The sequence below is a fragment of the Eptatretus burgeri genome, chromosome 6, assembly GCF_056783735.1.
Source record: "Eptatretus burgeri isolate ZD-2024b chromosome 6, Ebu_testis_v1, whole genome shotgun sequence".
In the NCBI taxonomy this organism is placed as follows: domain Eukaryota; kingdom Metazoa; phylum Chordata; class Myxini; order Myxiniformes; family Myxinidae; genus Eptatretus; species Eptatretus burgeri.
Genome location: NC_140966.1, coordinates 58,131,706 through 58,152,176, shown reverse-complemented (window position 1 = coordinate 58,152,176; position 20,471 = coordinate 58,131,706). Strand labels below are relative to the sequence as shown.

The 20,471-nt window shown below is 40.1% G+C and overlaps 1 protein-coding gene and 1 pseudogene across 1 annotated transcript in view; both read left to right on the top strand.

Annotated features, from left to right (window-relative positions):
* SLC6A9 (solute carrier family 6 member 9) overlaps positions 1-20,471 on the top strand; it is a 183,575-nt gene that overhangs the window by 58,442 nt on the left and 104,662 nt on the right. The gene's annotated exons all lie outside the window — the stretch shown is intronic.
* On the top strand, positions 3,313-4,940 carry LOC147024862 (uncharacterized; annotated as a pseudogene).

Below are 20,471 nucleotides of genomic sequence, written 5' to 3'. Positions count from 1 at the left end.
TATCATCTAATATTTTAATATATAGAATCTTCGCCGGTCGCTCAGTCTGTCTGCTCAGGGAGGGGCTTCCCAATTCAAGTAGGGGTTTTTGCACATTTCCCAGTCTATATATAAGTTTTTTTTCAACCGCAAAGTCCCGAGAAAAGCCCTAAAATCTCAGATTCTGATACTGATTCCACCATAATTAGAAACTCTAAAAGTTCTCCATCTGTTGAAACTGATCAGTGGGATTTGGAAGAAACTATTGAAAACAAAATTAGTGATGGAAACGCTTTTGTGGGAATTATTGAGCCGTATCGTTTTGAGCCTAATGCGAGCAATTCAGACAAAGCTGGTGACAATAGAAGTGTTAGTGTAGATGAAAATGCCGGTCGCATGTTCACTACAGATCGATAGGTTCTGTTTTTTTTCCCATTAAATTGATGGTTTAACAAGTGATTATGTATTAGGCCAAAAAAAAAAAATGTTGCATTGGCGTAACCCGCCCGACCCTAAAAATTCCGCCGACCCTACGGGTTTTTTTTGTTTTTTTGCTATCGAAAAATTTTGCCGACCCTATTTTATTGCTATTTTTGTTGTTTTGCTATCGTTTTCAAGTATCTTGTTGATTGCGATCGCGATCGCAAAAACCCGGAAGTGTTTCGGACAGAACCCGCCGACAAAAAGGGTGGTACTCGAGCCGGGGGAGATTTTGGGAGGGATTTATTAGGAAAAAAAAAAAAAAAAAAAAAAAGATCCCGACCGACCTACCCTATTTTTCAGTGACCCGTTATGCCAATGCAACATTTTTTTTTTTGGCCTTAACTGATATATCAGTCATAGAACTACAGCAGAAACATGTGCACGGACACAGCATGACATGACCACAGACACAACGGTGGGACATGTTACAACACAGCACAGACATGATGGTGGGACGCAGCACAGACATCCTCTCTCAATCATGGCGGATAACCACAAGATATATTCATCTCTGTTGTTTCATAACAGTGCTCTGTAAAATATTCCAAATACAAAAGCAAACATATTGTCAGCCCGATCCACGTTTGGGTATTTTGGACAAACCCTGTCCAATTTCTGGCAAACTTAGGGTTTGCGCACATTGGAGTGGCATCGGCCACCAAGGATGGATGGACACATTGACGAGGCATATTTGTGTAAAATCAAAAATTATTCGCCGTTTGAGTTAAATCATACCGCATTGTAACACGTAAACAGTACAAATATGGCGGTCGACTCCCAGGTGTGACCTCATGGATAATCATGAAGAAGAAGAAGAACATTACAACTTTTAATCACAAAGTTACCGAATTTATAAATCGCAAGTCGGAAAAGATGCATCATATCTATTTTGTAGGGTATCAAGAGATAGATTGGCGCTGAGGTGGTCTGAGCGTTTAGGTTCCCCTTTTACTCTAATTCAACATCTGCTTTCATTTTTTCATTGTCACTATGATGGTTTTAGACTCGGTTGTGGTATAGGGGAGAAAATCTGACCAATATTGGTGTTTTTAGACAAACGTGCATTTTAATAGCCGTTTTGAATGTCTCTGTTCGGATGCACTGCAGGAAGGATGTGGGGAAGCGGGTATTGAAGGTAGAGGGGACATGGGAAGGGGGTGGGGTAAGCAGTAGGGCATGGGATATAGGGTGGGGAGAAATGTAAAAGAGAACTTTTGATTTGAGAGTGAAAGTTTTGAAGTTCCTGATAATTTGTGAATCGATGTATTGAAGTCACATTTTACATTACGGGGCCAGGTCTGTGGATAGGAGTTCAAGCGTGCCAAGGAAGGACTTTGTACAATGGAGAATGCCCAGTCGGGGGCTGGCTTTGGAAACAAACTTTGAAATGTCGTTTGCCCAAGAAAGATCATGGCTGATGGTGAGACCCAGGAGTGTGAACCATTGGACTTCCTCAAGGGGGTTGTTAAAGGGGAACCCAAATGCATTTTTCCCCCTGAAAACCATTGAGAATCATTAATTGAGGTCTAATTTGAAGGGGAAAAAAATTTGAATATATATATTTTTTGTCAATCACAAAGTGTCAAAGGAAAAAGCCTGAGAGTGTCGGTTTTTGTTTTTGCCAGTGACGTCACATCTGGAAGTCGTAGTGATCCGAATGGTGGTTTTACGTCGAGAAACAGTGCACGTCGAGCTCGGATTCAGAAACTGATTCCACCATCATTAACAACTCTGATGGTTCTCAGAATGGTGGAACTGATCAGTGGGATATGGAAGGAACGGTTGAAGACAAAATTAGTAATGGAAACGCTCTTGAGGAAATTGTTGAGTCGAATCGTTTTGAGCCTTGTGTGAGCGATTCAGAGTTAGATGGCTGAAGTGGTCATGAAGATCAAAGCTCTGGTCACATGCTCACTACAGATTGGTATTTTTTGATTTTCTGTTCAATTTATGGTTTATCAGTAAGGGAGGGATTTTGTATTAATTGATGAATCAGTTTATATATTACTCGAGCGGAAATACCCAACATCATCTCCCAACAGCATGTGCACCGCGGCACATTCCGACACCACGGACAAAACGGGCAAAATGCTTTGTCCCACCATCTCAGGCTGACCAGGTGTTTTGTATGTTGACCGTTTCATACTTTCCCAGGATGCCATTTGTGTCTGTGCCATGTCCCACCTTCATGTTCTTAGGGCGTCGATGTCCCGCCCAGTGAAGGGGGAATGGCCCTCGAGGGGAGGGGGGTGGGGGACTGAAAAGTTTTTACATCCTCGGTCAAATCCTCTCGGAGTAGTACATGATAATGCATACATACTTTCTCTCCACTATAAATAGACAGTGGTTCATTTGATGAGTAGAATTTGTGTTGATCATTATATAGATGATTATTTTCAGGTGCTCTTAAGGTAACTGCCGGGCAATGGCAACAGGTGTTTGATTCACCACTCAAATTCCCTGTGTATTGGTAGCTGAGTCGAGATTGTGTTTCTATTTTGAGTGATGGCTGATTTTCTAGACATTCAGAGAGATCACTGATGAAGATCAGGAATAAGACTGGGCCGAGAACACAGTCTGACCAGTAGAAGGTTCAAGATCTGAGAGCTATTCCAAAACCAAAAAACAACGCTGAGCTTCAACATTTCATCGGCTTCATGACATATTTGTCGCGCTTCATCAAGGACTTCAGTATGAAACCTGCTACTCTCAGAGACCTTCTCAAAAAGGATTCGGAATTCCGATGGGAGCCGAACCATCAAATTGTGTTTTATCATCTGAAGAACGAGGTGTCGGAAACATCTCTTCTTCACTACTATCAGGCAGAGGAGCTTGTCTACCTCCAATGTGATGTCAGTCTCTGAGGCCTTGGTACAGACAACATTGCTTCAGGTCCATGGAAACCAGTTTAAGCCAGTGGCATATGCAAGCAAAACCATAACAGATTCTGAGCAGCGTTACGCTTGCATCGACGCTGAGCTATTGGCCATTGTGTTTGGCATTGGATGTTTCCATACCTACCTGTATGGTTGTAGTTTCATTGAACTCAGCGATCATAAACCATTGCTGATGATCATTGACAAGCCATTGATCGCCACCCCACCGAGATTGCAATGAATGCTTGTCAGACTCCAAGGGTATAATTTTACAATGGAGTATCACCCTTGGGGCAGACAATCAGCTTGCCCATGCCCTATTCCACATTCCTAGTCCATTAGATACAATTACGATTGACTTGGACTTGCATGTGGATTTTGTCCGCTTGTCTTCTGAGAAGTTTTCTCAGCGACAACAGGAAACACTTCGTGATTCTGACCTGAGTCAACTTCGAGACCTTATTATCAGTGGATGGCCAGACCATCTGAAGGACCTCCCAGAGGCTCTTAGGACATACTGGAATTTTTGGGATGAGTTGTCAATTGAAAATGGTGTAATTCTTAAAGGTGAGAGAGTATTTATACCTAAGAATATGAGAAACAACATTCTGCAGAAACTTCACTCAGTCCATTTTGGGCACAAGAAAACCAAACTGCTGGCTAAGGACACTGTGTACTGCGATAACATCAACAAGGACATCGATCGGCTTGTGGACTGCTTTCCTACCTGCCAGCGACACCGGAAATCTCAGCTGCCTGAACCACTACAGCAACATGACATTCTGCTCAGACCATGGAGTAAAGTCAGATGTGACCTGTTCTACTACGATGCAGCTCAGTGGCTTGTTATCACAGATTATTATTCAGAATTTTCTATTGTCCGTAAACTACCTGAGTCTGCCCTGAGTCAGTAACATCCATCCTCCATAAATCAAGAAGTGCAGGAAACGATTTTCATCTTGCACCGTGAGCTTGGCATTCCACCCCAGTGAGCTACAACTTGGCAAGTCCTACTCAACTGCTAGTGGGCAGAAAAGTCAAATAGCTTGTACCAACCACAATCACCAACATGTATGATGATGACAACCTCATTGACGAGGAGCTGGAGAAGCACCGAGACACACAAAAACCCGACCATGATAGGCATGCTCGGGCACACGAAATGTCCTGCCTATACCCTGGACAATGAGTTTGCGTTCAGAACCACAACACTCATTGTTGGGAGTCAGCCACGGTTATCTCCATGTGTGAAGGGCCACGGTCATATTTGCTTGCATCACCAAATTGTCAAACACTCCAATGCAACCAAATTCACATTCAGGAGCTCCCAGCGTGTGTTGCGGTACCCCATCGATGTATGAACCAAAACAAGATTTCCGAAACCACAGTGAGCGGGAACAGTGAAGCATCTGCAAGGTCTGGTGTTGAACCTGTGAACCATGACTGTGACGTCACTCACACTACCAGAGCAGAGATAGTTCGTCAATCTCCCCAACGCTCTGCCAGTTATATAGTCACATGGTTCCTCCTTCATAGAACCTAACAACTGTGTATACGAGGTCTGGCTGAGCTGTGAAAACACCATGCCATCTTGATATATGATATACTTTCAATAAAATATTCCATGAACACAAATTGCATTTAGTGCCAAAGGATACATTATACAACCTTCTCTTTTTTTAAAACAAGGTTTGAGGCTCATGGGGGAGCTGTAAAACACACACACACACACACACACACACACACACACACACACACACACACACACACACACACACACACACACACACACACACACACACACACACACACACACACGACAACACTGGATGATTTCAGAAAAACAGTCGGTGACCTCGTGGGAAGTGAGATAACTTCCCAGGGTACATTGGATCAAAATTCTGAGCATAAAGCAAAGAAGCAACACATTCCATTTTAAAAGAGTTGTGGTATGATGAAAACTCGGACTGCCAAGCTACCATCCTCAAAGTGGACCCTGTACTGGCATCAGTTAACGCGTAGTGTTCACTGAACACGTAGCGCTAATTCCACCAGCAAGTTTCAATGCGTCGTATAAAGATTGTCACAAACAGGCAATACGCACGAAACAACCTGACTCACAAAGTAAGGTTTAGATACATGTCAGTAAAATCATGACAATGATCATTTCAGACCCTCTTCCCCATTTGTTGGGCCAGCCTCTTCAGATTTTTGCTCTGTATGACTTTAATACTGAGAAATAAATGATTCTTGCTGTTTTTTTTTTGTTTGTTTTTTTGACAGACATCATATCTTGTTCTTTTTTCAGTTCTATCATCTCGTTTAGCTGTCTTCCAACACAATACTGATTCTCTGTCATTTGAAATGTTGCACTATGTACAAATTTTAAACACTAGGAAAGTTAGGAGAAGCAGCTGTATTAGGGGGAGAAGTGGTGGTAGGAGGGAGATCAGTTGTTAGCCTACTTTTAAATGTGACTTCAAATCATTTCATCAAATCTCTCCTAATCCTCTCTTTTCCTCTCCACTACCCCTTCTCTAAACTTCCTCTTCTCCACTAAAATCTTCTCTCATCACGTTATTGTGTGTTTTTGTTCTGCCATGGCTTATGTCTGTATGTGAGTATGCGTTAGCTTGGTGTTGTTGCCGTAGTTGTCCTTATTCTTCGTGGTTCTCCCTTTTCTCTTTCTACTTTGCTTTTACACATTCTTTTTCGCTTTTTCACCCCCACCTTTCCCCACAGAAAGACTGAGAGAAGAGAAAATCTGATGGTGTCGGTGGGATCTCTTTTACCCTCTGGCAGTGCCCCTATCGTATATCCATTGTGCATTATTAAGTTCTTGTTTATTTCTCTCATTTCTTTTCATTTACCTTTACTCTTGTTTATCGTTAAATATTTGACGAACACGGAGGTTTGAGGTACACACAATGCCTTTTCTTGATTCTGCAAATGAGAGAACATCATAACCCTTTAGAGCAGGCCCACACACTTTGGAATGCCAGTCGCCGGTGTGTCCTCTTCTTCTGCTTCTTGTCTGACCGCTTTTGGAAAGACGGAATCGGAATTCGGGTACATCTGATAAAGCGATAATGTACCCCCCACCAACGCTAAAGATAATTAACACAGTAGTGATAAATACTAGAGTAATTAACACACAAGTGATGAATGCAAGAGTAATTAACACAGTATTGATACATGCAAGAGTAACAAAAAAAAGAGCAATCGGAGATTGTAGACCCTCACCAGAACTTGTTTTGTGTGGTGTTTGTGAACTGGTGTGTTACGTAATTAATAACAAGACATAACTAGAACTGCCACTTTATAACTGCTGGCAGTGATGACTGGGTACTAAGACATCCCGCCTTGATGCAACCCCTCTTTGATCGGACACTTGACCCTGACCCTTAACGTTTATTATTATTATTCAACTTAATTCAGAATGGGATTAAAATATATTCAAATCAAAGGGAAGACCAAATAGGTACAGTCCTGCATTGGAGTCATCAGAAGGAACCTGAACAAGCAAAATGCAAAGATGGAGTAATCAGGACGAACCTGGATAGGATTCGGGTTTCAACTGCTACTTCTCTACCCTCAAACCCATCCAGGCACAGCCAAGGGAGCCTTATTAAAAAAAAAAAAAAAATTAAAAAAGAACCCATATCAAAAATCAAATAATTCTGGCTGCCAGACCAGGCTTATGATCAGGTTGAAATTGAAAACAAATATTCCCCATCACTACTACATCATAATTGTGATGTTTCATGTCGATTGAATAAGCAGTGGTTCAAGCGAAAGAATTTTAAAAAGATTTTTGTTCAATACAATATGGCTGCCAGACCATGGGACATCAATTATTCAGAAATATACTTGTATCTTCAAGGCTTGGGGAACATTTGTGTGGTTTCCCCTCAACCTGTCTAGCCGTTCTAGAGAAGAAGATTTTTTAATGGTTTTTTAGGTAAATCCAATATGGCTGCCAAACCATGTGACCTATGACATCATAGGTGTGAACGTTTTGTTCCCCATGGATAGGCGGTCATATTTGTAAAGTTTTGTCTCAACCTGCTCAGCCATTTCAGAGAAGATTTTTGAAAGTTTTTTTTTGAAAAACAATATGGTTACCGAACCACGTGAGCGATGACATCATCAAAAAAATTTTCTGTGGACTAATTTATCCCAAGATGACCCACAAAAATTTTCATCCTGATCGGATGTAGCGTTCTATGTATGCAATTATGATACCATAACAAAGGCATCTATGGCATCATAAAAAATCACTTATTCCCCATGTGGAGTACTTGCCATGTGCCAAGTTTCAATTTTTTCCTTGGTGCAGTTTCAGAGATAGAGAGGTCAAATTTTTTTACTTTATTCCAACATGGCTGCCACATCACGTGACCTTTGATGTCATAATTATCATTAAAACATTCTACATGATTAGTCGCTCAGATGTTAAAAATTTTGTCTCAATCTTACAAGCGCTTGCAGAGAAAAACATTCATTTTCTGTGTGGACAAACAAACAGACAAACAGACAAATAAAAAAACCAATGTCACCCGCAGGGTGACCCGTATCTTGCCAAAAGGTGACCACGTGTGACTTCTTTAAGGTCACACTGAGGTGAACAGAGCTGCTATCCACCAGGAGCGACTCCTTGAGGAATATCTGCCTACGAGAGATTCCGATGAGAATCGTTCTACAGAGTAACCATGAAAAATATGCGTTTGCCTCATAACGTCACCAAATGATGTCATAATGTCCTCAAGCTTGACATATCTAGAAAGCACTCATCGAGGTGTTCAATTTGAGGTATTACACGATATGGTACCTAAGATTTCAAAATTTGACCTTGGGGTCAAAAACTTTCAACCTCCAGCGCTAACCATGAAGGTCAAGGCCGATCGCCACCAATAATTAATCAGCTGAGCGCCAGATCATGAACTATATTCCCATGAAGTTTGAAGACGATCCGATCAAAATTACTCAAAAATAAGGGTTTCATAGACTCCCCTGATTTGTGACAAAGTGACCTTGATCTTTGACCTTGACCTTGAAAATGTTATGCGCTGAAAGGGACCTCTATAGGCCTCTAATATGCGAAGTTACAAAAATTTCCAATGATAACTGTGCTCTGCAGAGTGATCGATACGTGATTACAGACAAACAAACAAAAAAAATAAAACCAATGTCACCCGCAGGGTGACCCGTATCTTGCCAAAAGGTGACCACGTGTGACTTCTTTAAGGTCACACTGAGGTGAACAGAGCTGCTATCCACCAGGAGCGACTCCTTGAGGAATATCTGCCTACGAGAGATTCCGATGAGAATCGTTCTACAGAGTAACCATGAAAAATATGCGTTTGCCTCATATCGTCACCAAATGACGTCATAATGTCTCAAGCTTGACATATCTAGAAAGCACTCATCGAGGTGTTCAATTTGAGGTACTACACGATATGGTTCCTAAAACTTGAAAATTTGACCTTGGGGCCAAATATGTTTGACCTCAGGCGCTAACCATGAAGGTCAAGGCCAATCGCCACCAAAAACTAATCAGCTGACCGCCAGATCATACACTACATTCCCATAAAGTTTGGAGACGATTCGATTAAAATTACTAAAAAAATAAGGGTTTTGTCGACTCCCCTGATTTGCGACAAAGTGACCTTGACCTTTGAGCTTGACCTTCAAAATTTTATGCGCTGAAAGGGACCTCTATAGACCTCTGATATGCGAGGTTACAAAAATTTCCAATGATAACTGTGCTCTGCAGAGTGATTTATACGTGATTACAGACAAACAAAAAAAAAAACATATGAAGGTCAAGGCCAATCACCACCAAAAATTAATCAGCTGAGCGCCAGACCATGAACTATATTCCCATGAAGTTTGAAGACGATCCGATCAAAATTACTCAAAAAATAAGGGTTTTGTCGACTCCCCTGATTTGCGACAAAGTGACCTTGACCTTTGACCTTGGCCTTCAAAATTTTGTGCACTGAAAGGGACCTCTCTAGGCCTCTGATATAGGAAGTTACAATTTCCAATGATAACTGTGCTCTGCAGAATTTTTTATACGTGATTACAGACAAAAAAAAAAACATACAAGCTGACTAACATATCTTGCAAAAACTTCGTTTTGGCAAGATAACAAATAGACAAATGGCCCCAAATGCAATATCCTCTGCTCTGGTAGAAGTAATTAACACAGAAGTGATGAATGCAAGAGTAATGAACACAATATTGATGGACACAAAAGTAACAAGAAAAAGAGCAATCATAGGATTGCAGACACTCGCCAGAACTTGTTTTGTGTGGTGTTTGTGCAGTTTTGTGTGGTTTATTTTGTTTGGCGTTTGTGCACTGGTGTGTTACGTAATTAATGAGACATAATTAGAACTGCCACTTTATAACTGCTGGCACTGATGACCGGGTACCAAGACGTCCCGCTTTGATCGGCCACCTGACCCTGACCCATGACGATTATTATTATTATTCAATTGAATTTAGAATGTGCCAGCCTGTCTCTTTTGTCTTTTCTGAGCCAACCACACTCGGTCAAAAACCGAAAAGAGTTAGAATAATGTCAGGTTTATGAAAAACGAAAAAGCATACAGTGTCAGAATGAGTCAGTGTGTTTTGTCAAGTACTTGTAAAGCTGTTTTTAAAAAGTGTAATTCCTCTAGATGTTTGTGTTGTAAAGTGTTTATACCTTGTCAAACCTTTGTTTGTCATTTGACAGGTCAGACTTTTGTTGATGATTGTCAATGTTTGTTGGGATGCAAATTAAAGTACATTATTTATCTTCTCACTTGTGGAGAATATGGATTTCAACATGTTGGGAAAACTTCTCAATATTTACATCAACATTTGAATGGACATTGGTCTGCTGTATCGTCTAGTATTAAGACTTATTAATATAATCATTTCGATGAAGTTGGACATGCTTTTAGTCATTGTTCTGTTCAAATTATAGACTCAGTAAATGTTAATAATTTTGATAATAAAGAGAAATGTAATGTTGAGTTCGGGTGCAGAGAGGATTTTTGGATTAGGACTCCATGTGTGATCTATCCATTGGGCCTTAATGACAGGATACAAGGTACTGGGTCAGTTACTCAAAGTAATGTTTTTAGTAATTAGTATTTTGCTCATCCAATCAGGAGACCCAGAGGTCATGGACATCGTCATCGGTGTCGTACAGCTCCAAAAATGTAAATTTCAGAGATAATTGATAAACTTAAAGATTTTTATGATGAAAGGTTTTTCATGATTTTTATGTTCTTCTGAAATCATGTTCCAAAGAAGTCTGAGTAAATATTCTCCAGAATTTAGCAGGTTCATAAAACATGTGCTCATTTTTGATCGAAGATTTTTGTCACAGGGTTCTGATAAAGCAGTCCACTCCCAAAGTTGATAGGATCCACGAGTTCTTCGTTTGTGATTTTTCCAGCAAGCAGGTGGATAGGCTTCAACTTCATTCGATATTTTAAGGATACCAGTGTAGAGTTTTTTTAACCAGATAAAGTTAGGGAGCGAACCCCATTGGAGGTTTATTTCACTTTCACTAAGACCATCGGACAATCCTTATTCAATTATGGTAAATTCCTTTAAATTCTTAGTATAGATATTGTAAAGGACATTTTGAAAACTGACTGCATGTTTGTCTTCCCCTTTTTTATATGTTCCTTGTGGACACAGTTTCTGGGGATTTGAATATTACTAGTAATAGTGAAATTAAGGATTTGATGAAAATGGGAGCTAAACATCGTGAACCAGTAAGTCAACCTTGCAGCTGCATGAGGTCTTCACTTGTGGATTCTATCTCTAATTTTGTTGGCAAATTGTGCACCAAGTTTAAGTTATCTGTAAACACTTTCAATGCATGGTTTAACAGAGTTGTGGAAGTCCTGGACAATAGGATTAAGTTTTTTAGTAGTTGGGGCTTCCTTTCACTGGGTAGGTCTAAACCAGTGTTGAACAAGCTGAGTGTTCATAAAGACATTCAGGAGCTCCATGGTAGCTACATAATAGTTGCAGTGGATAAGGCTGCTAATAATTTTGTTGTGGTTTTAAAAAAGTTTTATGTAGAGGTTTTATTAAGATAGGCATTGATATGGTTACTTTCACCAGTATATGATAAAGCACGTATGTTCCTTGTCATAAGTTGCTCCTAGATATTATCTCTGAGCATCAGGAAGTTTTAGTTGATAATTTCAGTATTATATTCAAAGAGGTAAATCTTTGTATTCCTCAGCGTTTCTGGATCCCTAAGCTTCATAAGAACCCGCACAAGTATAGGTGTATAGCAGGTGCCAGGCAGTGTTCCACCAAACAGTTATCAGTTATAGTTACCTCAGATTTACAAGTTCTTCGGGAACAGTTCAGGAAATATTGTTCAGCAATTGAGAATAATTCTGGTATTAACACTTTCTGGAGCATTAATTTTTCTTTTGAGTTCTCAGCTAAAATTAGATACCTCAATATCAAGTCAGTTGAAGTTTTTGATTTTTCAACTTTATATACAAATTTGGATTTAGTACAAGTGAGGGATTCACTCTTCAAAGTAATTGACAAGGTTTTTAACTCTTTTAATAAGTTTTTATGAGTCAGGTTTGATAGAGCATTCTTTTCTTAAAATAAATACTCAAGTTTTCATTGTTTTGATAAGCAGAAGTTTAAGGATGCTGTTAATTTTATTTTATTTTATACTTTTGTGTCTTTTTGTGGGATAATGTTTCAACATGTTAAGGGTATTCCCATGGGTGGGAATTGTAGCCCCCAACTAGCAGACATTTTTCTTATTTTCTGTGAATTTTCATTCATTAAGAAACTGATGAAGGAGAAAAAAAAATTAGGATTAGTGAAAAAAATTCTCATACATGTTGTTATATACAGTAGATGATATTTGTGTGGTTAACTCTATTTTTTTAGATAGGCAGCTTCACAAGATTTATCCAGATAGCTGGATTTCAAACAGGAGTGGTAATAATTGCACAGTTGCTGCATATCTGGATGTGTTGGTTAGAGTTGGACAGAATGGTTTTAGTACAAGTGTATATCATAAAGTTGATTATTTCAGTTTCACTGTAGTCTTGTACACCTTTCCAGGTCGCAATGCACCAATTAAAATGGGTTACAATGTCTTTTCATCTCAGAGACTTAGATTTGCAATAATTTGTTCAGTAAAGGATAATTTTGTGGAATGTGCTGAGAAGGTTTTTTGTCCATCATGTTAAACAGAGGATATTTGGCTGATTGTTTGATCAGGTCTTGTGAGAATGTCTTTCGACTCCATCGTCACCTTTTATTTAAGTTTAGTTGATTTTCATGTAAACAAGTTCCTATTGCATTGCATTTGATATAATAATAATGAATTAATTATTTTATGGAGGTAAATTCTTCATTTAATATTATTGATTAAACACACATATATATATATATATATATATATATATATATATATATATATATATATATATATATATATATATATATATATATATATATTTAAAGATGGTACTAAATATTGGAGGTATTTTGATGAAAAATACAAAAAATATATATTATTTATAAAATATATTATAAATAAGTATTGAAATATTTTATTGGTGGTTGCTAAGAGATGCAGTGCAGCATGTTAAAATCAGTTGTTAATGACAGTTTGAATACTTGAATGACAGGTTGAGTCGATTTTTAGATGGAGGTACTGTGTAATGGACATGTCTGCAAGGTAAAGTGTTTATCCATCCATCCATCCATTTGGACCAAACTCTGTGCAGAACATTGGTGCTGCCTAAGCAGTCTTTTAGCTATTGGGCACAATCCTGGATGGGTCGCCACTCCGACACAGGATACCAGTAAGCTGGTACTCATTTTGCCAACCTCAGAAGGATGACAGGCAGAGTCAACCCACCTGGTATTAATTCAACATCAGAGTTGGATTTGAACTCAGGATCCGGGGATCCCAAGACCACCACCTTAACCATTACGCCAACACCAGGCATAGAGTGTTTATCACTTAATATATTATCATATAAAGTGATGTATGATTTTAAGTTAGTCCTGTGTAGTAATACTTAAAATAAAGTAATAATTAAATAAGTTTGAATCAGGATATTGCATTTCTGTGTTGACTGACTGTCTGGACACAACATTGAGGTTGTGGATCCATTGATGTTGAGTAATCTACTGATGTGGACCTGCGACCAGGGTTGTGGATCCGCCGTTCGGAGAGGTTATGGGCTGAAAGGATCGAAACCTCGATGAAAAACGATGCCCAGCTGATGATCCGGGCAGTTGGGAAATCAGTCAATTGCTTATAAGTTTAGGTTATAACTTCAAATAAAATAGCTTTTGTAAGTACTTCCCAATACATCATATATCCGTGTGTGTGTGTGTGTGTGTGTGTGTGTGTGTGTGTGTGTGTGTGTGTGTGTGTGTGTGTGTGTGTGTGTGCACGCGTGTGTGTTGTCAGGCTTCCTTCCTGGAACTATGGTGCAGTAATTCATCTCGATTTTGATTTGGGGATTGATGTGTTGGGCAAAAATCAGATGGAATAGTATGATCTGCAGTCTTCCATTGGTTTATAACTTATTTAGACCAGACTTTGCTTTCCTGACAGAGCCTTTGGAGAGTCCATTTGGGGCTTGATTCTTCTTTGCTTGTATGTAGCACGAGGCTGAGGGGTAGCATCATCGGCTGAGGGTACGGCCATGCCGCTGATGAGACTTTACGATGTCAGCTAACAAACTTGTGGATTATGCCATTCAGGCGAGTGAATTCAGCAAATTCCGAGCTTGAGAAACTTGAGAAAGCAAATTCCGAGCTTGAGGTTCCATTATCATGAACAATCATCTCTTGAAAACCATCAGGGGCCACTACATATCATTCCGTGCCAGCAATGCTTGGATGATGATCATGGACCTGATCAAATATCTTACTTTGTAAGTTGAGCGGAATGTCAACCATGCATTTTCACAGCAAGCAGCCATTCTTGACACTTAGTTCCTTCAACTGGTTTTGTGTGGGTGCAATATGGAGTCAACATCCTGTGGAACCCCTACCTTGCTCATCAGCGTGAATTACCTTGGAGAAGTGGTGTATTTTCACATTTGGTTAGCATCAATGGGGTTGTCGGCCAAAAGGTCCATCAGAGATATCACGCTGCTGAGTGTTGGAGGGTTGGATACTCGGTCCGGAAGAGGCGGACGTTTAATTTCATCAGCATTTAAAGTTGATGAGCCAGATCAAAAGCGAAAGTAACCCTCATATGATCTGAGTTTGTATAACATTGGAGGTAGCTTTTGTTAGACCAAACATACTGATCAGTGATTTGTGGTCTGTGCAAATCGTAAAGTACTGACCGATGTACTGGTAAAACTTCTTCACTCAGCATAAAATGGCGAGTCCTTTGTCCAGCTGACTGTAGTGATTCTCAGCTAGATATATGGTATGACATTGTGATTGTGGTTGGTCTCTTGGTGTGGCCTAGCATGATGTGTGCCAAAATAGCACCAACCCCATATTAGCTCAGATCACACGACAGGATCATTTATTTTTCCCAGATCATCGTGAACTAACATATTTGAAGACGACAGCACGTATTTTGACATTTTGAAGGCTGATGAATTCGGGATTTCCCATTTTCAACTGACCCCGTTTTAAAGAGGGAATACAGTGGACCAGGTACTGCAGTGATGTTTGGGATGTATCTGCTGTAATATTGAAGCATGCCAATGTAAGCTTTGAGATTCGAGAATCTTCGATTGCTCTGATCATCTCTTAAGTAGGATGCAAACTTTTGGCATTGATACTGTGACCCAAATAGGTTAAAGATGGAGCCATGAATTCGCACTTGTCTATCTACAGGTGTAGTCCAGAGTTAGAAATAATGCATATATCCTCTTCAAGGTTGTCAATATGATGGCGTTCTGAGTGGTCTGTAACTAGAATGGCATCTTGGTCATTGACAACGCGACGTTCAGCAACGAACAGGCTTTCCATACAATGTTGGTAGATTCCTGGTGCTGATTTCATGCCAAAACTTAGCCAGTTGCATCTGTAGAGCCCATGGTGAATGTTTACGGTGATGTATTCTTGAGAATCTTTGTTCATCTAAAAGGATTTGCTGGTAGCTGATCTCACGTCAAATATCGTGAAGGACTGTCTTCTGCTTCGGTCCACGTACAGGTCGTCGATCTTTGGTATGGCGGATTGTCCAAAGTGCAACATTGGGTTTTGAGGGTAGATGAGTAGCAGCCGAAACCCAGATCCTATCCAGGTTCCTCCTGATGACTCCATATTTCTCTATTTGGGTTCCTCCTGAAACACAAGTGCTGTATTTGGTCAGTTATTTGATTTGTTGATCAACATTTTGTAATTCCAATGGAAGTGTCTAGATTTTGTCTGCCTTTAGATTTGTCTTTCTTGACCACAGGAAGTACCAGGGCAGCCCAATTAGAGTAGTATTGAACTGACTTGATGATCCTCAGCTTTTCCTGTCTGACTAATTCTGCATCAACTTTCTATTGCAATGCAAAAGGAACTGGACGAGCCGAACAGAACAGATGGCTTCACATCATTCTCAATGTTCATTTTGATGGTGAAGTTTTTCAATGTCCCTCGTTCATCCCTGAAGATGTCCAGGTATTTTGATCGGAGATGCTTTCGTATCTGTTGGAATTTATCAGTCTGCAGTTGATGGATGTGTTCCCAGTTGAGGTTGATGGCATTCAGTCAGTTTCTTTCGAATTACAGTGGTTCCATTCCCAGGGATAACTAAGAGTGTCATTGATGGATTCATACACCAGCAAACTGATACAGGCGTACATTAAATTACCCAATTCCTGTGTTGGTTCGCTTGTGTATGTGTAAGTTGGACCAAGGAGCCATGCAGGCTTGGTCATTCTGATCCTCATCCCCCCATCCCTCCCCCCAATAGGCTCTGAAAAGCTGCTTCGCTCATGTATGAGACAGTAACACCAGTGACAACGTCCATTTCCATGTTACATCCATCTCTATCAACATAACTATTCAGACTATCTCCCAAACTTGACATGGAACAGGTCATACGACTGAGGACTGGCTATCAGGGTGGTCTTTGTCTACTGTGTCTTTCCGATTACAAACAGAGTCTAGGACATGGGTTTTACATTCTCCTCTTCCTCGTTTTTTGAGGCAAGCATGCAGAAACAGTATGACGCACCTTTAAGCAGTTGTTTTCCCATCTCTTAGCATGAGTTGTTGGACATTGAAGATCCCATGGTGTCTTTCATGAAGAGTAGGCGAGCAATCGCCAGCACCATGGAAAAAAAAGTGCAAAAAATGGCAACCTCCAAAGAGGTTGCTACACCCCTTAACTGGGCATGCACACTAGTGGTGGAAGTGGTTGCAAACAACATTTTGAAGCAGCATGTTGTGTGAGAATGGTCAGTGTAGCAGCAGAAACAGCAATTTATTTTTACCGATGCTGGCACATGATCAGTTACTGGATGTTCTGGTTTTGAACGTCCTGGATCGATGTTGTTCCAACAGGTTGACGGATCACAGGGTAGTCCCAAAATGACCCAGGGTTGAGCGTGCGATGTTTGCTGCACTTGCGTATGCACTCTCTACAGCAATAGTCAGATTCCTTTCAGTTAATGTCTTTTGCACTGTCAAAAGTCAGAGTCCATTCAGCAAGGAGGTGCCATTAGATCCGATCTTGTTCAACTCCCACAATGAACAAATCCCTCAGCATGTCATCGAAAGTAGCACCAAATTGGCAATTCTGGGTGAGTTGCTTCAAGTGAGCTATGAATGCTGTTAATATGGTTCATCGTGTCATGCCGTGGGAATTGCGTGCCAAAAGCGATTTTATTGTTTAAATGCCATCTATTGGGTGTTAATAAACAGAAAAAAAAATTGGGTGGCAATTTTACTTTTGGGAATTTGGGTTTTTGTGGGGGCTTAAACGGGGGTACCGTCATTTCGCAGTTTATCGCCTGAAATGAAAGCGCTAGTATTGTTATAACTATTTTTATCTTTTAAAATATTAATAGGAAAATTATGAAAAAAAAATCAGGTGTCTTCCTCATATCATCATTCATTTATATACCAAATATTTAGTTGATATCCTGAATAATTATTGATGTATTAACAAATATATTATTTGTACATGCAGAGTATGTGAACCACGATATCTGCCTTCTCTGAACCAGGTTAAGATTTTGTCCATTTCAGCACCTTCAATTGTCTCCTACTATAAAACAATTCTAACTTAATATATGTACAATAAATGAATGCTTGGCCTAATCGATGATAGTAACGTAGCAATATTTTATGAACTATGGTCTTCCCAGATAAGTATCCAATGCAGAAATAAGTCATCCGTGACTAGAAGGTTTTAACAACCTCAGCACCAGTTAGTGTCAGGAATTGCCTTTCCTTTGCTACATTATTTAGGCATATACTGTGATATTTACATGATATGATTGTGTATTTTTATATATATATATATATATATATATATATATATATATGAAAAAAACGACAAATGTATTATATGATAAAACATGTAATATTCATGACATGACTTCATAGCACTGATACAAATGAAGGAAATAAAAAATATACTTTTCTGTAATCTTCACACATTCATACCACCTTTTACCACCAGTAATTACTCCACTCAACATCTAGATGAATACTAACAATAGACTAAATGAATGTAGAATCTTAAATGAACCTTATTGGGTCATTTGCTGATCTTAATACATTGGCTAACTGATTGGCGACATGTCATCTTCGTCACAAATACCGTAGTTGTTCACGTTTCCACAGTCGGTGCATTTGCATAATTCTGTGCATGGCAAGTGATTTTTTTTATGGCATGAACAGTTCACTTACTCTTTGCATCCACATCTAACTAGTTCAAGTACTACACATGGTGCTGGCTTTTCGAGACATTGTACTGGTATAAGGTTTTTGTCGTCATTTAGTTTCCATCCATTGCCCTCTGGGAGCAGGTTCTTTGGCCTTGGTTCTTGGTAGGTTTTGTCTCTTTTGGACATCAGGTTGGCACGCTGTATGTGAGGTTTCAGAGTGTTTCGCGTCGGTGGAAGCTTTTCACCCTCCAAGTTCTTGACCTTGAACAGCTCCCATCGAAGATCTGGCAATGTGACACACAAACTTTTGCTGGAGTATACACTGCAGGCGAACGTCTCGACATTGACAACATCAGCTTCAGGAAGACTGTCTGGACATGCAAAGATCTGGAAAGTCTTGATAATCTTGCTGCTTAAAGGTAGTTGCAGGAACTTGGTTATCCACGCTTTCTTCGATATACTGAAGAACTTTCCACCCCAATCCGCGCCAGTGAAATTGTGCAGTCCTATCAAAGCCTTTGACTTCTCCGTTCGAATCGCAGTGCACCTCTCTTTGATGTCAATTGTCCGGAACAATTTCCCTCTGCCAGTTAACATCTTCAATTGTCCTGGGATGGTGTGGTTGGCAACAAGATCTATCAACAACAAGAACACATCTGTGTCTGGGGACCACACTTACATGTCTCGCGTTGACGTTCCTTGTCTTGCTGCATCGATGACACCAGTGTCATCAGTGGATTTCATTCTCTCGACCACTCCACACTCCACTCTCTTCTCGATGTTGAGGACACTGCTGTAGCTGGTTCCAAGATGTAGGTCTGACAGGAAGTTGACAAGCTGTTTGCTGCGTACTTTGTTGTGTACAGAGAGTGCCAAGCCAATGTTCAGCGGTGTCTCCATGTGTGACACAAATCCAACATCTGACTTCGGCTTATGGCGAACTTGCTTGACACTCTTTACATTTTGCACAAGTACTTGTGATACAATGCTGACGGTGTTCTTTATGGCTCCATCCCGCTTACCAGAAACAGAGTGTGCATTTGTGCCAAAGAGTAGCTGCTTCAGAAAGAAAGCTACCATTGGTGGATTTTCAAACGACATGTTACCAGTGAAGTGCCTCTTATCTTTGCAATTCAACAACTCATCACGAAGCAACTTAGTAACTCTAACAATGTCGCTAAGTGTTTCCCCCGAATCTTGGGGTACTACTTTACCAACAGCAACTGAAAGGGTTTTACTATTGATGATATGCTCACTTTCATTGAGTCGATGTGGCCTGACAAATTCAGCAGGACTGGTAGTTTCTGTTATCAAACTTTTTAGGTGGCGTTTGATGTCAGAGCTATCCACACTAACACCATGTTCAGTCAAAGTTGACAGATACTCATAATTAACATCATTCATCCTTAGAACAGCACCAGACGAGAGCGAACATTTGACTGCATTTTCAATTTCAATGTCACACATATGCTTGGTGATATTATCATCGACCCCAGTACAATGAAATCTGAAAGAATAGCATTGGCGTTCAACATTTCGTAAATAATCTCTGTGATACCACATTTCATTTGTAGCGGCATCACCAACTTCAAGCAACAGTGATAGGTTTGCTCGGACTTTGTCATCACGTGTCTTCGTTTTTATGTCCAGAAAGCGGGTCCCCATCGTATCTGTCAGGAGAAGATGCAACTCTCCATCTGTCGGATTACACTGAACAACAAATTTCAAAAAATTTTTTTTACTGGAGATGTGTAAAGTGATTTAGACTAATTTGGGTACGCTGATTTCAAAAATCATAACCGTTTTGCTGTATCACGTCAGGATTTTCAGGAACAGAAATATTCCCATTGCCTAGAAGTCAGGATTTCAATGAAATTTACATATGTCTTTAACATGTCTATTTCGTACAATTGTTGTTAACTTGTGTTATATTTCTTTCTTTCAGATAAAGATGAGTAGGCGTTCCTGTACCAATCATCCTGACAACTTCTGTTATGTCTGTGGTCGGTATACCAAAAAAGATCAACAGCGAAGTATATCTACAGCAGTGAAAATGAAGGCCGCCTACTTTCACTACTTCGGGTGTAAGGTGGGGGACCAAGAACAGAGAGCTGGGCACCACACATCTGCTGCACAAGCTGTCACACAACCTTGACTCAGTGGTTGGTGGGCAAGCGCGCGAGCATGCCATTTGCGGTGCTCCATGATATGGCGTGAGCCGCAGAATCATCATGATGATTGTTATTTCTGCTGCACAAGCATC